Genomic DNA, 20,474 nt, shown 5'->3' on the forward strand with positions numbered 1-20,474 from the left:
ACTTTTTTTTCTGGCGAGTTCCAAACTTTTCCAATGAAAAACAGACATGGTACTGAACTCTTCCTAAGGAACAAGCCAAGACAATATTGCAGTCAAACCCTGCAGTTTGACTCCATACACCACAGCCTCAAACTCTTCATGGAGGTCATAATGAGGTGGAGAATAGAGTCGGGAGACAGGGAGCCTGAGGACAAACTGTGGCTGATTTCTTGCAGTTGGACCAAAAGGAAAACCCCACCTCTCCATGCCCAAGCGAAAAAGGGCCAGAGGCCCTGCCCTCTACAAAACCCCCCTTCCCTACCTCACAAATGTAAAAATGTCTCTGATTGTGAGCCAAGCCTTCACTTCAGCCTCTGATTGGTTACAGGGCTGAGCTTCCACTTCAGCCTCTGACTGGTCACAGACCAGCCTCCACTGCAGTTTCTGCTTGGTCTCAGGTCAGTCCTTCATTTGTATAGGGCGTAACCAATCGGAAGCCTCTAAGGAGTACCTAGGGGGTGTTACCAAATTATTTTAGTTTAATTTAAAGCCTTGAAGATCATTGCAATCAGGCTCTTGAGCCACTTGCTCAAGCTTGCTCCTGCTCTGTGCAGGCCATGTTCACGTCAATCAAAGCTATTGTTGCTTTGTTCATTTGCTGCTTTGATTGTGCATTTTGCTCAATTCCTTGTTTAATACCCCAAGAACCTGGACAACTCACAGTCAAGATTCTCTGTCTGGTAACAATAAGTGATTCCAGAACTACCTTTGTGGCATGAAATTTTGCCAAATCACCAAATGTTCTGGCTGGTTCATAGGCCACTCTTGCACAACCCGGGTGGGGTAGCTTCGTTGCTCTCCTGATTAGGCTATTTAACAACAGAAATTTTACGTAAATAGATAAAAAATCTGGATTAACTCGGTCAGGTGACAAAATCAAGCCTTTTAGCTACCAAAGCCAGATTGCAGGTCTCTTATGTCAAACATTTCACAACTTTCTGCTTTTACAAACTGACAAAAGCACATGAAAATGAAGGTGTGGAGACTTTAATATGACCAATAACAGAAGTTGTGAAACACACGAGGTGTGGAGAATTGCAGGTTCCACTTTTTATTCATGAACAACACTGGTCGTTTTATCTTGTGTGGTTGATGAAAAATGCTGCCTCTGTGAATCAGGTGGGACAAATGTTGTCTGATTTATACCTTTGAATGAAAAAGATTAACATTCTAAGATAATGAGGCTCAACATTTTATTAAACTGACCTATTCCCAGAGTTGAGAGATTAGTTTAATGGGATATAGAAAAATGTGCTTAGATTTGCGCTTTTCTGCTTATTTATTCTCATTCTAATCTATATATTCTTCTTTTGAAGATCTATCACTCAGCTACTAAACTGATCCTTCTCTCCACAGCCACTAATTCAGATTTTACTATGAGAAACTTATGGTAAACTTTCAGATGGGGGAAATGAAGTAATTCAGAACATGCTACCCCAAAATATGCTACTTTGGTGTGTTGATTATTTTTATTTTGCTTATTTATTTATTTATTTATTTATTTATTTATTTAAGCTGGAGTCTTGCTCTGTTTCCCAGGCTAGATTGCAGTGGCACAATCTCAGCTCATCACAACCTCTGCCTTCCAGGTTCAAGCAGTTCTCCTGCCTCAGCCCATGAGTAGCTGGGATTACAGGCAGGCAACACTGTGCCCAGCTAATTTTTGTGTTTTTAGTAAAGACAGGGCTTTGCCATGTTGGCCAGGCTCGTCTTGAACATCTGACATCAGGTGATCCACCCACCTTGGCCTCCCCAAATGCTGGGATTGCATGCATGAGCAACTGCCCTTGACCTGGCATGTTGATTATTTTGGGCTGAAGATAATTGAGCAACAGCAGAGGCAGGAAGGGCTCTCTGTCTTATTTCTGCCTCAGGAAGACATAAAATTTTCCATGTGAGAGGCTCTCCCTGTTTTACGAAGAGAACATCTTATCACTGGAGACTGGGGGTCATACTGAAATGGATCGGTACAAACAAAACTACTAAAATAATCCTTATCTTCCATTAGATTTTCTCATGTATTTTCTAGTCACTTTCCCACAAATAACAGCTTCTTGAAGTTTAAACCCTTTTTCCTTTGTCTTATCATTTCTCCACAATTTATCATTCTTTGTTTAAAACTCTTGGCCCTCATTGTTTCTTTGTGTCTTCATTTTTCTTACAAAGGCTTCTATGTGCAATAAAAATATTAAATATATATATGCTTTTCTCCTCTTAATCTGTCTTTTATCAGTTCAATTCATGGGCCCCAGCCCCAGAACTTAAGAGAGTAAGTGTTTGTCCTTTACACCTGGCAAAAAGAAAGTACTCCATAAATGTAAGTTGTTCCTGTTATTACTAGTAGTAATATTGTCCCTTGTGACCACCCACGCCTGTATGAATGGCAGTAAAAAGCATCAAAAAAGAGGGGCCAAGCCTAGGACCATTTAATAATTCACAAAACTGCTAACGTTAAAACTTTCCTAAGAAGTTAAGAGACAAAAAGTAGTCAAAATATGTGAGCTATTAAGGAATTGTTCGGGCGGAAATGAGTACTCAGCACACTAGTGGAGCCAGATCTGATGATGGTGCTGTGTGCCTCAGTGATGGTGAGTATCACTACGCAGTGTGCTTCTGAGACGGAACCTACTCAAGGAAGTCTTCATGGATCATGACTCTGTCAGCAAGTCAGACTGACTCAAGCCTTAGGGTACATTGCATTAATTTGACTACCTCTTTGCAACTTTGTGAGGGAGTCCACTAAAAATACACCCTATTCAAACTCAGACTTCAAGTTTCCTTCCCTCAACCCAGTTGAAATAATTTCCTGACTTATAAAGTGTGACTTACCTGGAAAGTTTTCAGTCTTTTAAATTGGATTTGTGGAATAAGTATGTAATATTTAAGTAAGTGACATTTAAAACAAATAGTGGCAAAACACACTGTTAATGTAGAATCCAGATATTTTTGCAGTGTTTGGTAGTTACGCTTAGTCTGAGAAACAGGCTGGTTGTATTTTCATTGCACAAAAGGAGAGGAAGAACAATTACCAAAAATCAAGGAAACAATAGTTAACAAGATTATTTCTTAGTACTAAACTCAAAGCAACTTACTTTAGCTATTAGCATGTTTGTTACGTCTACGAGCTCTGAGCAACATTAATAACCAATATTGCTTTTATTGCTATGATTAAATAATACATCTAGCATATAACACATATCATCAATGTATGGCACATGCAATTTCAGCCTTTTGTTGACATTATAAAGATGTATTAATATTTGTAGTTCTCTCTTCCCCCTTACACCAGCCCATGATAACATAAGCACATTTACACTTATGAATGAGAAGATCAGGTAATTGTGTTTGCCTCCTCACAAAGAACACAGGAAAATAGGCGTGCTCTATGATTCTCACCTGAGACAAGAGAAACAGGAACTCAATGCTAAAACAATAGGCGACTGATCATCTGACTAGTTGATGACAAGTTGGGAGTGTCCCTGAGACTCACCCACTAGGAAAAGGCACAGGAAAAGAAGGAACTCTGAGGGAAATCAGCTAGAAACAATACCCAATAAGCCCAGGTGTAGTGGTGGCTCAACTCCCAGCACTTTGGGATGCTGAGGCAGGAGGATCACTTGAGGTCAGTAGTTCGAGACCAGCCTGGCCAACATGGTGAAACCCGCTCTCCATTACAAATGCAAAAATTATCCAGGCATGGCAGCATGTTCCTGTAATCACAGCTACTCAGGAAGCTGAGGCAGGAGAATTTCTTGAACCTGGGAGGTAGAGGTTGCAGTAAGTCAAGATTGCACCACTAAACTCCAGCCCAGGCAACAGAGCAAGACTCTATCACAAAAAAACAAATGGAATATTTATTAGGATTGGGGGCTGTTCCACTTCAGAATTTTTGAAGACTTTGGACCAAACATGAGGCTGGGAGATGGAGACAAGTTCTTTATAAAATCTACTCTTTTGATTAAAAACTAAAGAACCAGAGAAATAGCAATATAACTTCAGAAGGTTAAACAGAAACTTCAAAAGGCACATGCTCAGTTGTAAAGATAATTACAGAGCAGTGACTCTCCCAAGGTTGCATGTAATTAGTACTTTAGGTACTTAATGAATGTTTATGGTTGGCAAAAAATATTGCTGTTATGCAGTTGTGTGTGGCTTATTTGCTCTTAACATGCAACAGCCACAATTTCAAAAATCTGTGCTGCAAGTAACATTTATTAATGGCCTAAACTGTTTTAACCAAATATGTGGTGTTTGTTATGATTTTAAATGTTAAAACACAAACAGCAAGTCTTTCATTAAAATTTCATTGAGACAGGTTAACGTTAAAGCAATATCTACCAAATTTCTAAAATCAGCCAATCAACAACTGATTTTGAAGTCATCTGCAGATTTTCCATAGAGTTAAGCAGTTAATTATTGATTTAAACATTGCAGCAACACTCTGAGGTAAGAATTATCATCCTCAATTGTCAAATGAGAGAATAAGCATTAGAAAAAATTTAATAACTTGCCCACCAGTCCAAATCTACAAAACCCAATTCTAGCTAATTCTAAGGCTGTTCCTTATCCTGTCTTTAAGCCGACAAATGGCCATCTTATAAAGATATAAATATGACACAAACACAGACATTTTCTACAGAAGGGAGATAATATTTTAATTGTCTAGTACAGTATGTAGATAATGGAAATCTTTCTGCCTGTATAATCAACCATCATATTTTGCTGACAGAGTCAACCTCACTTTTTTAAAAAAGGAATTTAAAGCTCACAGTTTAAATATCTTCAAAGTTAAACATTTAGTTAGCTCCCAGTGATCGAGATAACTTTAACAAAATGGTTGCCTCATTTCTTAATTTTATTCACTCAACCATTATTTTTTGTTCATTTACCCTAAATAATTAGAGGTGTCAGCCTGGCAATTATGTTTCATGTTTTGACTTAATTTACTCAATTTTTATCAGGAAAATGGAAGTACTATATTATTTACTAACTTCTCACATCATGGGATGGAAGAACTTAGAAGTCCTTTAAACTAAGGAACAAACATTTTATCTAAATTAAAGGTGAGTTTGAATTATTTATGGGGTCTTTCATCACCTGGTTATAGTACCTGCTAATCTGGCCAACAGTGATTAACTGAAAGTCACTTCCTCAGAAAAACACAATGAAGAGTGGGTGACGTCCGCCTCCACTCATACTGACCTACAAATTGTGATATAAAGCACAAATGAAGGGGCCAGGCGCTGTGGCTCATGCCTGTAATCCTAGCTTTTTGGGAGGCCAAGGTGGGCAGATCATAAGGTCAGGAGTTCAAGACCAGCCTGGCCAACATGGTGAAACCCCATTTCTACTAAAAATATAAAAAAAAATAGCTCAGCATGGCAGCATGTGCCTGTAATCCCAGCTACTCAAGAGACTGAGGCAGGAGAATCATTTGAACCCAGGAGGCAGAGGTTGCAGTGAGCAGAGATTGCATCATTGCATTCCAGGCTGGACAACAAAGCAAGACTCTGTCTCAAAAAAAAAAAAGCACAAATGTGGAACCAGAACAAAGGGCACTAGCCTAAGTCTAGCCCGAGTCCTAAATCTAAAGAGAGAGTTGAATAGTCACGACCATTTTTACTTTTCTTTCTTTCCTTTCCTCTCTGATTTTTCTCTCACTCTACATATATTGACACATTTAATCCTAATACTACTCCATGAGGTAGGCACATGTATTATCCCCATTTAACAGATAACCACTCAACTTTTTACCCTAGACCAAGCAAGTTTCAGTCTCATCCCTTGGATTCAGATTTCAGATCCGTATCTACTTCATTGGCAAAGCCCTAAAGAGCCTTACTTAGTTCAGTGGTTCAGTTGAGAAAAATTAACCAGCTGAGTTCTTCAGTTCAAGAGATGTGTTCCATCAAAATGCTGGCTTGAGAGATGCTTCTGGCCATCTTCAAATATATAAAGTTTCAAAATCTGAGGGAGAGAAAATTCTAGAAAGTGCCACAAGGGGTGTAGCTGGAACCAAGGACCCAAACCATAGGTTTGGCTAAAACCAGTCTGTGCTGAGGACCCCTCAGTTTCCTGTGGTGTCGCTGTCCACAGTCAAGGGTAGCCCTGGCTGCCCCTGAGCAATGAAAACAGTGTTACCAGAAGGAACGGAGGTTGGTACCCACCTCAGCTCTGTCCGCTTCTATATCCTTAATGGCAACATTGGGGAATCTCCATTATTTTTGTCATTTTGTCATATGTCCCTTTAAATCTGCCACTACCTCCATTGCCTCCCTTCCTCATCCAGCAGTAACACCGTGGACTTCCCATCGTCTTTCATGCACCTGTGCCACAGGGCTTGCTGGCTTCCAGGCTCCTGCAGCAACCTGCTGCTTCTCAGCGCTTGGACTGTTCTGATGCCTTCACTTCTCTGCTTTTTCACTTCTCTATAGTACATTTGCAAGTACTCTGCCTGCTGTGATTTTGATTTCTGGTTTCTCCTCCGTACTTCAGAATCTTAATGTTAGGAATCCTCTTGACTATAATCTCTACAAACCACATAAGGCTCCTCACCCTATAGCCAAGGTGCATCCACCCATTAAATTAATTAATTAAATTCTTATCAATTAATTAAGTTATACCAAATTATTTGATCTTTTCTGGCCCAAAACCACAATTAAAATGTATTTCTCTCTTGCTCCAATTCCTTAGCTAATTTACTTCCATGCAGATTTTCACACTGTAATAGTTTATATTACATATTTATACTTATATAATCATATAGATATATTTATATTATATATTACTATAATCATGTTAGTGCATTTTAATTGACTCTATGTTTTCATTGATTGCCTAAGTGAGAATGTCAGACATCACAGAAGGATATTAAGGAAATGTTCTAGGATCATGGAGCATCTCAGATTATACCATAGGTGCCAACTACTCAAATTATTGATGCAACAATTTAACAATTTAACAAATGTTAATGGGGCCTTAATTTCTTGCCAAACCCTAGGTGTGAAGGATACTGTAATAAACCACACAGAGCTAGCCCTGTTCTCATGGAGCCTGCATTCTAGCAGGAGGAAGCAGACAAACAAATAATAAAAAATTTCCCGTGAAAGCTGATATTACAGAATTTTTTTTCATGTCCAAAGTGTAATAGATGATGCTGACTCTTAAAGAGAGTGCATCCAGTTAGCACTTCTTTCAGAAATTGAGTACTTACTTTCCCACAGTCAAGAAAACACTGTATTACCATACTTTGTAAAGTCTTTGCCAATCTGAGTTATGCAAAAATGATATCTCATTGTCATTTTAATCATAATTTATTTTCAGAAGATTTGAGTCATACATATTGTCTTTGCTGATTTTTTGGTCATTTTGAATTGGTTGCTTAAGAGCTCTTTACATCATAAAAGAAATTAGGACTTTTTAAATGTTCCAAATGTGTTTTTCCAGTTTGTATTTTGGTTTGCCCATGAAATCATTTTCATGTAAAGGCAACCGCCTTTATTTTTTATATACAATTTGTTTCTAAGTATCTCGAGAGTAAATTGGACTTAGGTCAGTTTCCCCAAGAGCAGATCCTTCGATGAGATTTCGTGTGCAAATGATTTATTTAAAAAGTTTTCTCAGGAAAAACCTCGAGAATGAGAAAAGTAGGGCAGAGAAGGAGATAAAGCCAAGAGAGTGTGTAATTGTATGTAAAGGCCTCCAGAAGGCAGCTTTAACCTCATCATTTAGGGGATCCAATTAAGGGCTGAAGGAGGCAAAACCACACTGAATGGGAGGGAGGAACAAGAGGAAGCACCTTGAATCTGGAGGAAAAGATTTACAGCAAACAATAAAAGGGGACTTAGGGGATCTCCGTGGCCACTAAAGTGTCCCTTAATGAGGGGTAGATCAAGGGCCAGTGTAAGGAAAGAATAGGGAAGTTCAAACCCTGCATTTGATTTTCATGTGGAAATCTCTTCTTATTTGTTTGTGCTTAATTATTAAACTAGATAGCAGAAGGAATCCACCCAATCAGGAAAATTTAGTCCACCCTAACCCAGTTACTCACAATTAGTCATGTATAATTGTTTCCTTCTCTCCCTCAACTCTTTCCAGATATTCATAGTCAGGCTTGAGAGTACCAAAGTAATTGAAAAGTCAGTTTTCTGCAAACTGAAAGCCAAGTAACTATAGATGTAGATCTTGGGGGCCTATGAAAAGAGGTAATGGATTGAAAAGGGGATGACTGGTTATGGTTAAAGGAACACAGACTTTAGTCTTGCACTGTTAATAATAAAGGATATCCTTGCCCTATTTCTGGTGTAACTAGAAAATAATCCCTGATACTGACTTTTTAGCATCTCAGAGTATTATCTTCTTGGAGAATACATAGGCTCCACTAAATACATTTTTAATTTTATTTTTCCTTATCTTCTTGTGAAGTAAAATTTTTATCTTGTAAGGTAAATATCGAGCTGAAAAGTCAATTCAATACATGTTTTCTAACACTTGAGGAGATAGTGTGCACAGACTGTGGGTTTGTAGAATCTTCCATGAAGGGTACATGGAACTTACCTGGTCTGATACTGGGGCAACTACAAGCAGTAATTGCTATGGCACTGTGGCTTATATCAGCAGCATAAACAGGTCAGGTGACCAATGTCCAATGACAGAGGGTCATTTAGTATGAAAGATAGTTTATCTCAGTGACTTTTCAGTTGTGCTTTTCTTGACTGAAGTTTATGTATGTTCATGTGACTTTCATCTGGCCTTCTCATGGAGATGTTTTAAGAAATGACTTGGTAAATGCCACTATCTTTCTAAGATAGTGTAATCACATTGAAATTGTTATCCCCTAGGTTTGAAAAACGTAAGTCAAACATATGGCTGAACTATTTGCTCACATCAGTTGGAGTTTAACACCAAATGTTCCCTGACCTCATACTTGTCAGACACTTTTAAAAGTCCATGCCAAGTCTATATTACTTTCTGATAAGTCACAACTTAGTAAATAATATACTTGCTCTGGCACCAGAAAGCAAAACAATATTTTGCGTAGTTCACCAGTGCTTATCAATTCATTTGAATTCAACAAATATCTAGAGGACACTAGATAGGAACATATTGGCAGAAGAATGGCATAATTGATTATATAAAATTATATGCAAAAATGTTATTATAAAACATAGATATTGGTAGACTGATGTTCTAACAGTTGAGTGTCAGAAGGTAGTGTTCTAAGACTATATATTTCTATGTGTAATTGTCATCGGACTGTCCTTCTATCTGTCCTTTCAGGGATGTCAAATATACAGAAAAACCAAAATGAACTATCACATCATATTTGATTATTTAACTTTCATAATAAAAATACAATCATGTAAAAGTTTGGTTACAAACAACATGACCTACCATGGATTTTCCCTTCTACTTCCTTTAAATCAGTTCCTAAACTTACCTTTAATAAATCTAATCACCCTTTCACCTCTGCATACACAGTATTTCATTTGTACTTCTTTTATAGAACTTGTCATAATAATCTACTTTGAATTACCTCTTTGTCCTCTTTACGTGATGGTAGAATCCTTTATAGAAGACATGAAATCTTATTAATCTTTGTAACCTTCACAGTATCAAATATATTTTATATACACAATAAATTCTTCACAACGTTTATTGAATTAAACTGATTGGTCTTTTATTCATTAAACAAATATTTATTGAATTAGTTAAGTGCAAGTCTTTGGGCAGTGGGAGGAACAAGATGAATGACATTCTTCTCACACATGAGTATTGTTGGGTTGTTAAAACACATGTAAAAAATAACCATGAACAAGACAAAATTACAAAATTTGATTTTTAAATAAAACTATAAAATAAAAGTAAGCAATATACTAAATACATTCCCAGAATGGAGAAATGGAATACATATCAAACAGTAAATAGAAGCGTCAAGGAAAAAGGAGTCACAATTTTCATTTCAACAGAGGTGGAAGTGGTATGGGGATTAGGAAGGTGTGGTCCTAGGAAACATTTTATTGGAGTCCAGGAAAATAGTGTAGTATTTGAGTAGTGAAAGATAAGGCTGGAAAGATAGCTGAAATCAAATTGTGGAGGTTTTGGACAACAAGATAAAGAATTTTTACTTTATGTGGCATGCAAGTGGCATTACAAACCAAAAAATCACATTGATTGAAATTAACCTTTAGGTAAACTATTTTGATACCAGTATGTAGTATCTTTGGTACAATCAACAGCCAATCCACTCCAACAGTCTGGGGTTCTTATCCCTCTAAGAGGAAGTGGCAGGATTTTTTAAAAAGACAACTGCAGATAATTGAAAAGAAACTCATTTTTATTTCATACATTAAGAGACATTCACTGTTACTGACTGAAATCATAAGGTGAGTTTTGAATTACAAAAATCAAATGCTGATTAGACAGTGATGAAAAATTGAAAGAAGCAAATAAATAATGGGATCTGAAGCAGAAAGGAGAAATAGAAAGCTACCTCACCTTTTTATGGAAAGACACCACATTGTACTTCTCAGAAGGTGGATCCCAATTTTATGAATAAAATGCTAATGACAAGAAATCCTAAATGATAAAAAAGAGACTCAGCCAAATAGTGAAAAATCTAGCTACAAAACAGTAAAAGTTGTAATCTATAATGACTCCAAGAAGCTACTAGGTCTTACTATTGTGTTTTTTTTTCTGCAAGTTTCAAACCATTTTGCATTAAGTGCATTTTTCATGTTATAATCTTTGTGATGTGGTTATCCATGGGTAACCAGCTAAAAGCAGGCTGTGAGGTAATTTATCAAACTGAATATCTAAAGTCAATCTGAGTGTTATCATGATTCTGGGATGAATTAATAAAGCCTATTTTTGGCAAACTGGGCTCTCAGTCTAACAATTCCTCTCATGCTCTCCCCACCCCCCTGTGAAAACGTTTCTTTAGTCTGGCATTACATTTCCACTTGGATGGGCTTCAGGAGGGTCTACTCATACTCTTAAATTACATGAATAGATGTGCATTTTCCTAGGAAGAGTGTGCCATATTTTAGATAAGTCTGAAGCAGAAGAATAGTTAAGAATTATTAATGTAAATCCCATCAAAAAGTGGGTGAAAAATATGAACAGACACTTTTCAAAAGAAGAGATTTATGCAGCCAATAAACATGAAAAAATGCTCAACATCACTGGTTATTAGAGAAATGCAAATCAAAACCACATGGAGATACCATCTCACTCCAGTTAGAATGGCAATCATTAAAAAATCTGGAGACAAGAGAGGCTGGAGAGGATGTGGAGAAATAGGAATGCTGTTACATGGTTGGTGGGAGTGTAAATTAGTTCAACCATTGTGGAAGACAGTGTGGTGATTCCTCAAGGATATAGACATAGAAATACCATTTGACCCAGCAATCCCATTACTGGGTATATACCCAAAGGATTATAAATCGATCTATTATAAAGACACATGCACATGTATGTTTATTGTGGCACTATTTACAATAGCAAAAAGTTGAAACCAACCCAAATGCCTATCAAAGATAGACTAGATAAAGAAAATGTGGCACATATACACCATTGTATACTATGGTGTAGTATACATAGAATACTATGCAGCCATAAAAAGGGATGAGTTCATATCCTTTGCAGGGACATGGATGAATCTGGAAACCGTCATTCTCAGCAAACTGACACAAGAACAGAAAACCAAACACTGCATGTTCTCACTCATAAGTGGGTTTTGAACAATGAGAACACATGGACACAGGAAAGGGAACATCACACACTGGGACCTGTTGGGGAGTGGGGGATTAGGGGAGGGATAGCAGGGGGTGGGGAGATTGGGGAGGGATAAAATTAAGAGAAATACCTAATGTAGGTGATGGGTGGATGGAAGCAGCAAACCACCATGGCATGTGTATACCTATGTAACAATCCTGAAAGATCTGCACATGTACCCCAGAACTTAAAGTAAAATAAATAAAATAAATAAATAATAACTTTTTTAAAAAAAGAATTCTTAATGTGGAATTAAGCTGGAAGAGAGAGGTATCTCACAGCCAACTCCAGTGTTAGATGACTTTATAAAAATGATTTCCCTAGTATTCTGGCATTGGTTTTGAACTTCATTCCTGAACAGACTTGTTTTTCTGAAAAATAAAATACCCCAAGCTGGGCATGGTGGTTCATGCCTGTAAATCCCAGCATTTTTGGAGGCCGAAGCAGGAGGATTTCTTTAGCCCAGGAATTTGAGGCCAGCCTAGGTAACATGGTGAGACCTCATTGCTACTAAAAGTAAATAAAATTAGCTGGGCATAGTGTTGTGCACCTGTGGTCCCAGCTACTTGGGAGGCTGAGGTGTGAGGATGGCTTGAACCCAAGAGATTGAAGCTGCAGTGAGCCGCAATTGTGCCACTGCACTGCAGCCTGGGTGACAGAGGGAGATTCTGCCAAACCCAACCAAGCAAATAAACAAACAATTAATCTAGGAGTGAAGCCAGATCTAGTTTAGAAAAAATGCAATGCATGCGTTATATTGACTGAAATTTTATAAATGCACAGTGAAGCTGCTGCAATGTTCCTTACTGTAAATTCCTTCTACAGCCAAATTTTGACACTACACTTTCAATAGTAGCATACAATGTTGCTTTTAGGGAGACATAGTCAGGAAAACAATCCCAAAATTGAGGTTTTTTTTAAGCCAACACCCTCTTTATTTCTCAGATGGTAACAGTGACAAAGGTAAAGATCTCAATTCTCCTATTGGAAGTTGTATCTCATGAGCAGTCCTGGTACCCTGATGCACAAATGTTTCCAGTTTGAGGAGAAATGGCTGCTCTGTCTGTGGGAATATTTTCTAGACAAGAGCTTCTCAAACTTTAAACTGTCTACAGATTGCCTGAGCTTTTGCAAAATGCATATTCTGATTCAGGAAGTCTGGACTAGAGCCTAAGTTTCTGTATTCCTCCTCCTCCTCCTCCTTCTTTCTTCTTCTTCCTCTTCTTTTCTTCTTCTTCCTTCTTCTTTCTCTTCTTCCTCTTCTTTTCTTCTTCCTCTTCCTTCTTCCTCTTCCTCTTCGTCTTCTTCTTCTTTTTTGAGACAGACTCTCACTCTGTTGCCCCAGGCTGGAGTGCAGTGGAGTGATCTCGACTCACTGCAAATTATAGGCACAGGCCACCACGCCCGGCTAATTTTTGTATTATTAATAGAGACAGGGTTTCACCATGGTGGGCAGCTGCTCTTCAACTCCTGACCTCGAGTGATTCACCTGCCTCAGCCTGCCAAAGTGCTGAGATTATAGGCATGAGCCATGGCACCAGACCAAGAGTCTGTATTTCTAACAGACTCCCAGTTGATGCTGATGCAGTTGTCCCAAGACTACACTCTAAGTAACAAAATTCTAGATTAAACTTTCAGGATGCATTGAACTATCATTTGCTGTTGTTCTACACTGTCTTGTAATCTGTTTAAAGTCATATGGATTGTGCTGCAATGTAGCCAGTAACTGAGACTGTCCAGGAAAATGAAACTATAGACTATTTCTTAACCCTATAATCACTTGGGAAACATAAAACAAACAAAAATATACCAGTGCCCTGGCCTCACATCACATTTACTAAATCAAGTTTTTCTTGAAGTGATATTTTGAACAGCTATATTGAGATATAAATTGCATATCATACAATTCATTCATTGAAGTGTACAACTCAATGCTTTTCAGTATATTCACAAATTTTTGCAACAATCATTGCAATAGATTTTAGAATATCTGGATGACCTCAAAAAGAAATTCTGTATCTTTTAACTGTCACATTCCTACCAGACATATGCCTCAACCCTAAACAATCACTAATCTCCCTCTAGAGATTTGCCCATTTTAGATATCTCCTAAAAAGACGATTGTATACTGTGTGGTCTTTCAATACTTGTTTCTTTCACTTATTATAATGTCTTCAAGTTGCTTCCATGTTGTAGTGAAGGGAAGTTTATATTTTTCTCCTGATGGTTTGTTAATTTGAATCTATAGCATACTGATAATAGACAGTGGAAAAGCATAGAAATATATCCTGTGCATATGCATGCATTGGAGTCATACAAAGTATAAAAACTCAAAAAAAGTCAGATGGTTGACACTTTCATACCACTTTGAGGTTATGGAAAGAATAGGGGTTCAGGAGCATGGTAAAATAGGTTTGGGATGAAAGGAAATGGAAACACCTGGCTAGAAAAGTTGGTCTTGTTATTTAGATGAAACGTCTTATGTAGGAGAAGTTAGAGAAAAATAGAGGGTAGGCAGTAGTAAATGTTTCTGCCAGACTTTTTTTTTTAATGGAGATGGGATCTCACTATGTTTCCTACAGTGGTCTCAAACTCCTGGGCTCTACTGGTTCTCCTGTGTCAGCCTCCCAAATAACTGGGACTACATGCATAGGCCACCACATCTAGCTCCATCAGACTTTTAAAGGAGTCAGACTGCCAAAGGAGGGTAATAGAGCTTAAATGTTCACTCCTCTAAATCTCATGTTGAATTGTAATCGTAGTGCAGATGTCCATGCCAAGCTTGTATAGCCTGCAAACCTGTGAGCCAGTTAAACCTCTTTTCTTTATAGATTACCAAGTCTCAGGTATTCCTTTATAGCAGTGCAAAACGACTTATGATATGGTTTGGGTCTGTCACTACCCAAATCTCACGCTGAATTGTAATCCCTGATGTTGGAAGTGGGGCCTGGTAGTAGGTGATTGGGTTATGAGGGTGCATTCTTCATTAATGGTTTAGCACCATCCCTTCGTTACTGTTCTCATGATGGAGTTCTCATGAGATCTGGTTGTTTAAAAGTGCACGGCACTTCCACGTCTTTTTCTTCCTTCTGCTCTGGCCATGTGAGGGCCCCCTGTCACCTTTCACCATGATTAAAATTTCCTCAGGCTTCCCCAGAAACCAGCATCATGCTTCCTGCACAGCCTGCAGAACCATGAGCCAATTAAACTACTTTATAAGCTACCTAGTCTCAAGTTTTTATTTAGAGCAGTGTGAGATACGACTAATATAGAAAATGAGTACCAAGGAGTGGGCCATTGCCATAAAGATACCTGAAGATGTGGAAGTAACTTTAGAACTGGGTAACAGGTAGAGCTGGAACAGTGTGGAGGGCTCAGAAGAAGACAGGAAGATGAGGGAATGTTTGAAACATACTAGAGATTTGTTGAATGGTTTTGACCAAAATGCTGATAGTGATATGGACAGTGAAGTTTAGGCTGAGGAGTTCTCAGATGGAAATGAGGAACTTATCAGGAACTGGAGCAAAGATTACTTTTGTTATGTGTTAGCAAAGAACCTGGTGGCATTGTGCCCCTGCTATAGGGATCTGTGAAACTTTGAACTTGACACTGATGATTTAGGGAATCTGGCGGAAGACATTTCTAAGCAGCAAAGCATTCAAATTGTGACCTGGCTGTTTCTAAAAACCTATGCTCATATGTGTGAGCAAAGAAATAACCTGAAACTGGAACTTATATTTAAAAGAGAAGCAGAGTGTAAAAGTTCAGAAAATTTGCAGCCTGACATTGTGATAGAAAAGAAAAGCTCATTTTCAGGGGAGAAAGTCAAGTATGCTGTAGAAATTTGCAGAACTAAAAGGAGGACAAGTGCTAATTGCCAAGACAGCGGGGAGAAGATGTGGAAGGCATCTCAGAGAATTTTGAGGTAGCCACTCTCATCATAGGCCCAGAGGCCTACGAAGGAAGAATGGTTTTGTGGGCCAAGCCTAAGACCCTACTACCATATGCAGGCTCAGGACACCACTCCCTGCATCCTGGCTACTCCAGTACCAGCCATGACTCAAAGGGGCTCAGGTACAGTTTGGGACACTGCTTCAGAGAGTGAGAGCCATAAACCTTGGCAGCTTCCACATGGTGTTAAGCCTATGAGTACACAGAGTGCAAGATTTGAGGCTTGAGAGCTTCTGCCCAGATTTCAAAAGATGTATAAAAAAGCCTAGGTATTCAAGCAGAAGCCTGATGCAGGGGTGGAGCCCTCACCGAGAACCTTTACTAGGGTGTGTGGAGGGGAAATGAGGGGTTGGAGCTGTGAGAAGAGGGCCACCACATTCTCCAGACCCCAGAATGGCAGATCCACTGGCAGCTTGCACCCTTTGTCTGGCAAAGCCATAAGCACTCAACACTAGCCTTTGAGAACAACTATGGGGGCTACACCCTGAAAAGCCATAGGGGTAGAGCTGCCCAAGACCTTTGGAGTCCACCCCTTGCATCTGTGTGCACTGAATATGGGATGTTGAGTCAAAGGAAGTTACTTTGAACCTTTTAGATTTAATGACTGCTGTGCTGGATTTTGTAGTTGCCTGGGGCCTGTAGCCCCTTTCTTTTGGCCAATTTCTCCCTTTTGGAATGAGATTATTTATCCAATGCCTATACCCACATTGTATCTTGGGAGTAACTCACTTTATTTTTAATTTACTGGCTCATCGCTAGAAGGGACTAGCCTTGTCTCAGATGAGACTTTGGACTTTGGACTTTTGAGTTAATGCTGGAATGAGTTATGACTCTGGGGGATATTGGAAAGGCATGACTGGATTTTACAAAGTGAAAAGGACATAAGATTTGGAAACAATCAAACCAACATGAAATGATATGGCTTGAATCTGTGTGTGAAGTTGTAATCTCCAATGTTGGAGGTAGAACCTGGTGGGAAGTGATTATATCATTGGGGTGCATCCTTCATGAACGGTTTAGCACCATCCCTTTGGTGCTATTCTCATGATGGAGTTCTCATGAGATCTGGTTTTTTAAAAGTGTGTGGCACCTCCCTATGTTTCTCTTACTCTTGCTCTGGCCATGTGAAGTGTGGGCTCCCTTTCACCTTTCATCATGATTGTAAGTTTCCCAAAGCCTCCCCAGAAGCCAACCAGATGCCAGAATCATGTTTCCTGTACAGCCTGTGGAACTGAGTCAATTAAACTTATTTTTCTTTATAAATTACTCATTCTCAGGTATTTCTTTATAGCAATTCGAGAATGGACTAATACAGCCTAACACAGAAAATTGGTACTGAGGAGTGGGGAATGGCTATAAACATACCTAAAATATGGAAGCATCTTTGTAACTGGGTAATAAATAGTGGTTGGCCAAGTTTGAAGAGCTCAGAGAAGACAGGCAGATGATGCAAACTTTGGAACTTCTTACAGACTGGTTAAATGTTTTTGACCAAAATGCTGATATTGCCATGGACAGTGAAGTCCAGGTTGATAAGGTCTCAGATGAAAATGAGGAACTTATTGGGAACTGGAGCAAAGGTCAGCTGTGCTATGCCTTAGCAAAAAGCTTTGCTGCATTCTACTCATGCCTAGGGATTTGTAGAAGTTTGAACTTAAGAATAATGACTTAGGTTATCTGGTGGAAGAAATGTCTAAACAGAAAAGCATTGAAGATACAATGAAGATAATAGCTACTTCTGATAACATATGCTTAGATGCAGGAGCAAAGAAATGCCTTAAAGTTTGAATTTATATTTAAAGGGGAAGCAGAGTATAAAAGTTTAGAAAACTTGCTGGCTGGCCATGTGTCAGAGTAAAACAAAAAGAATTATCAGGAGAGGAAATCAAGAAAGCTTTGGAGCAACAAAGTTGCCAGAGATTTGCAGGACTAAAAGAAGCCAAGTGTTAACAGACAAGACAATGAGGAAAAGACCTTGAAGGCATTTCAGAGACCTCCTGGGCAGCCCCTCTCATCACAGTTGCAGAGGCTTGGGAGGACTGAATGGTTCTGTGGGCTGGGCCTGGAATATTACCACCCTGCACCACCCCGCACCACCCCAGCAGGCTGCTTCATGCATCCAGGCCACCCCAGCAACCTTGGTTCAAAGGGCCCCAGGTACAGCATGTACCATGGCTCTGGAGGATGCAAGCTGTCAGCCTTGGCAGTTTCCATATGGAGTTAAGCCTGCAGAAATTCAGAATACAAGAATGAAGAAGCATTGGCAGCCTCCACCTAGATTTCAGAGGATGTAAAAAAATAAATAAATAAACTTTGGTTTCCAGGCAAAAGCCTGCTGTAGGGGCATAGCCTCCAAAGAAATACTCTACAAGGATGGTGCCAAGGGAAAAATGGTGTTCCAGCCCCCACACATAGTCCTCAGTGAGGCTTGGCTAGTGGAGCTATGAAAGGTGGGCTGTCGCCTTCCAGACCCTAGAATAATAGATCCATCAGCAGCTTGTATCCTGAGCCTAGTAAAGCCAAGGGGTAGAGCTGCTCAAGGCCTTGGGAGCCCACCTCTTGCACCACTGTGCACTGGATGTGAAACATGGAGCCATAGGAGGCTATTTTTGGAGCTTTAAGATTTAATTATTGCTCTGCTGGGTTTCAGACTTGTGTGGAGCCTGTAGCTCCTTTCTTTTGGCCAATTTCTCCCTTTTAGGATGGTAATGTTTACTCAATGCCCATATCACCATTATATCTTGAAAGTAAATAACTTAGGTTTTTTTATTTACAGATTCATAGGTGGAAGAAATATGCCTTGAATCTTAGATGAGACTTTGGACTTGGGACTTTTGACTTAATGCTGGGATGAGCTAAGACTTTGGGGGACTATTGATAAGAAATGATTATATTTTGAAATGTCATAAAGACATGAGATTTGAGCGCCCAAGGCAGAATAATATAGTTTGGATGTTGTCCTTTCTAAATCTCATGTTGACTGATAATCATCAATGTTGGAGGTGGGGCCCTGTGGGAAGTGATTGGATCATTGGGGCAGATTTCTCATTATTAGTTTAGCACCATCTGCTTGGTTCTCTTTGCAGTACTCAGTGAGTTCTCATGAGATCTGGATGTTTAAAAAAGTGTGGCATCTTCCCCCTTACTCTCTTGCTCCTTCTCTTGCCCCGTGATATGCCTGCTCCTGCTTTACCTTCTGCCATGAGTAAAAACTCCCTGAGGCCTCCCCAGAAGCCAAGCAGATGCCAGTGCCACGTACAGCCTGCAACACTGCTAGACAAATAAACCTCTTTTCTTTATAAATTACCCAATCTCAGATATTCCTTTAAAGCAATGCAAAAACACCCTAGCACACAGGAGAAAATATGGAACCAGTTGAAAGAACAAATTGAAGTATATGATCTAAGATCTTGAATCTGTCTCTTAATTCTGAGAACAGTCACTTTTCTTAAACAGTTGTGTCTGATTTTAGATGATGATAGATGATGATAGCTAGGTTTCTATTAAAGTTAGGCCTCTATATTGTGAAGTTCATGTGTTAAGTTCAGAGACATTTTTATGGATGCAAAAGATAAACAAAGGTAAATATCTGCAGTGATTTATAAGCTAGTTTTTGTTGTTGTTGTTTTGATGTTGTTGTTGCTTTTTGAGTCTGAAGTATTTTTAGTTTAAGTTACAGTCTGGCAGAATTCTCTAAATTGTAGTTTGAATCAGGTGTATCAGTGAAATTCTTTAGTAGTCCATAGTTTATAGGCATGAAGGCTGTCTGTCTACATAGGTTACTACAGTGATTTCTCCCAATGTTCATATTAAGTTGTCCAGCTTTAGTTTGTAGGGCTTTAACAAAAACATATTTTTAAATTTCTAGTGATTTTAGATCAGAAAGGTGGGAGAAAAATTGGAAATGTAGGTCTGGAGCATCACAACCAAATATAGAAAAGAACTAAAAATCTAGAATTTTGACCAGACTGTAGGTGAATAGTAAAAAGTTAGAAATGATAGAAAGGGCTAGAATCTAGCAACAGGTGTGTGATAGTTTATGTATGTATGTATGTATTTATTTATTTAATTTGCAACAGAGTTTTGCTCTTGTCTAGAATCTAACAGCAGGTGTATAATAGTTTGCTAATTTATTTATTTAGAGACAGAATTTAGCTCTTTACCCAGATTTGAGTACAATCGCAAAATTTCAGCTCACTGCAACCTACCACTCCCTAGTTCAAGAGATTCTCCTGCCTCAGCCTCTCTAATGACTGGTATTACAGGTGCCAACCACCATGCCCAGATAATTTTTGTAATTTTAGTAGAGACAGGGCTTTACCATGTTGGCTAGGCTAGTCTCAAATTCCTGACCTCAGGTGATCCACCCACCTTGGCCTTACAGTTTTGTTTAAAAGATAATTTTTCTCACTCTAGTTTCCCATTTATACAAAAGATAAATCATAGTAGACCCAATTTATTTGTAAAATAAATTTTAGTCTTATTATACTTGCCTTGATTATTTTCATATAGTAAGAATACTAATTGGATATATTGGCTCTGCGGTAGGTTGGCTTTACTGAAACTTTCATAAAAAATCTCAGATTAGGGTGGCTCCAGCTAGTTGTCTTGATGCTTGATGAGGCGAGGGTATGAGTTCAAGGCCAACCTGAGCAACATAAGAAGCTCTCATTCATGAACAAAAAAAAAAATCTCGGATTAGACTTTTA

At 38.8% G+C, this 20,474-nt stretch overlaps 1 long non-coding RNA gene across 1 annotated transcript in view; it reads left to right on the plus strand.

The window, feature by feature from the left end:
• The first annotated feature begins 393 nt into the window (after positions 1 to 393).
• LOC103795062 (uncharacterized) overlaps positions 394 to 20,474 on the plus strand; it is a 101,316-nt gene continuing 81,235 nt past the window's right edge. Inside the window, exons 1-2 of the long non-coding RNA XR_001913381.5 lie at positions 394 to 437; positions 5,001 to 5,102. This is a non-coding gene — a long non-coding RNA (uncharacterized LOC103795062). The remainder of the gene's footprint in view (positions 438 to 5,000; positions 5,103 to 20,474) is intronic.

Source organism: Callithrix jacchus, chromosome 11, assembly GCF_049354715.1.
Source record: "Callithrix jacchus isolate 240 chromosome 11, calJac240_pri, whole genome shotgun sequence".
Classification (NCBI taxonomy): domain Eukaryota; kingdom Metazoa; phylum Chordata; class Mammalia; order Primates; family Cebidae; genus Callithrix; species Callithrix jacchus.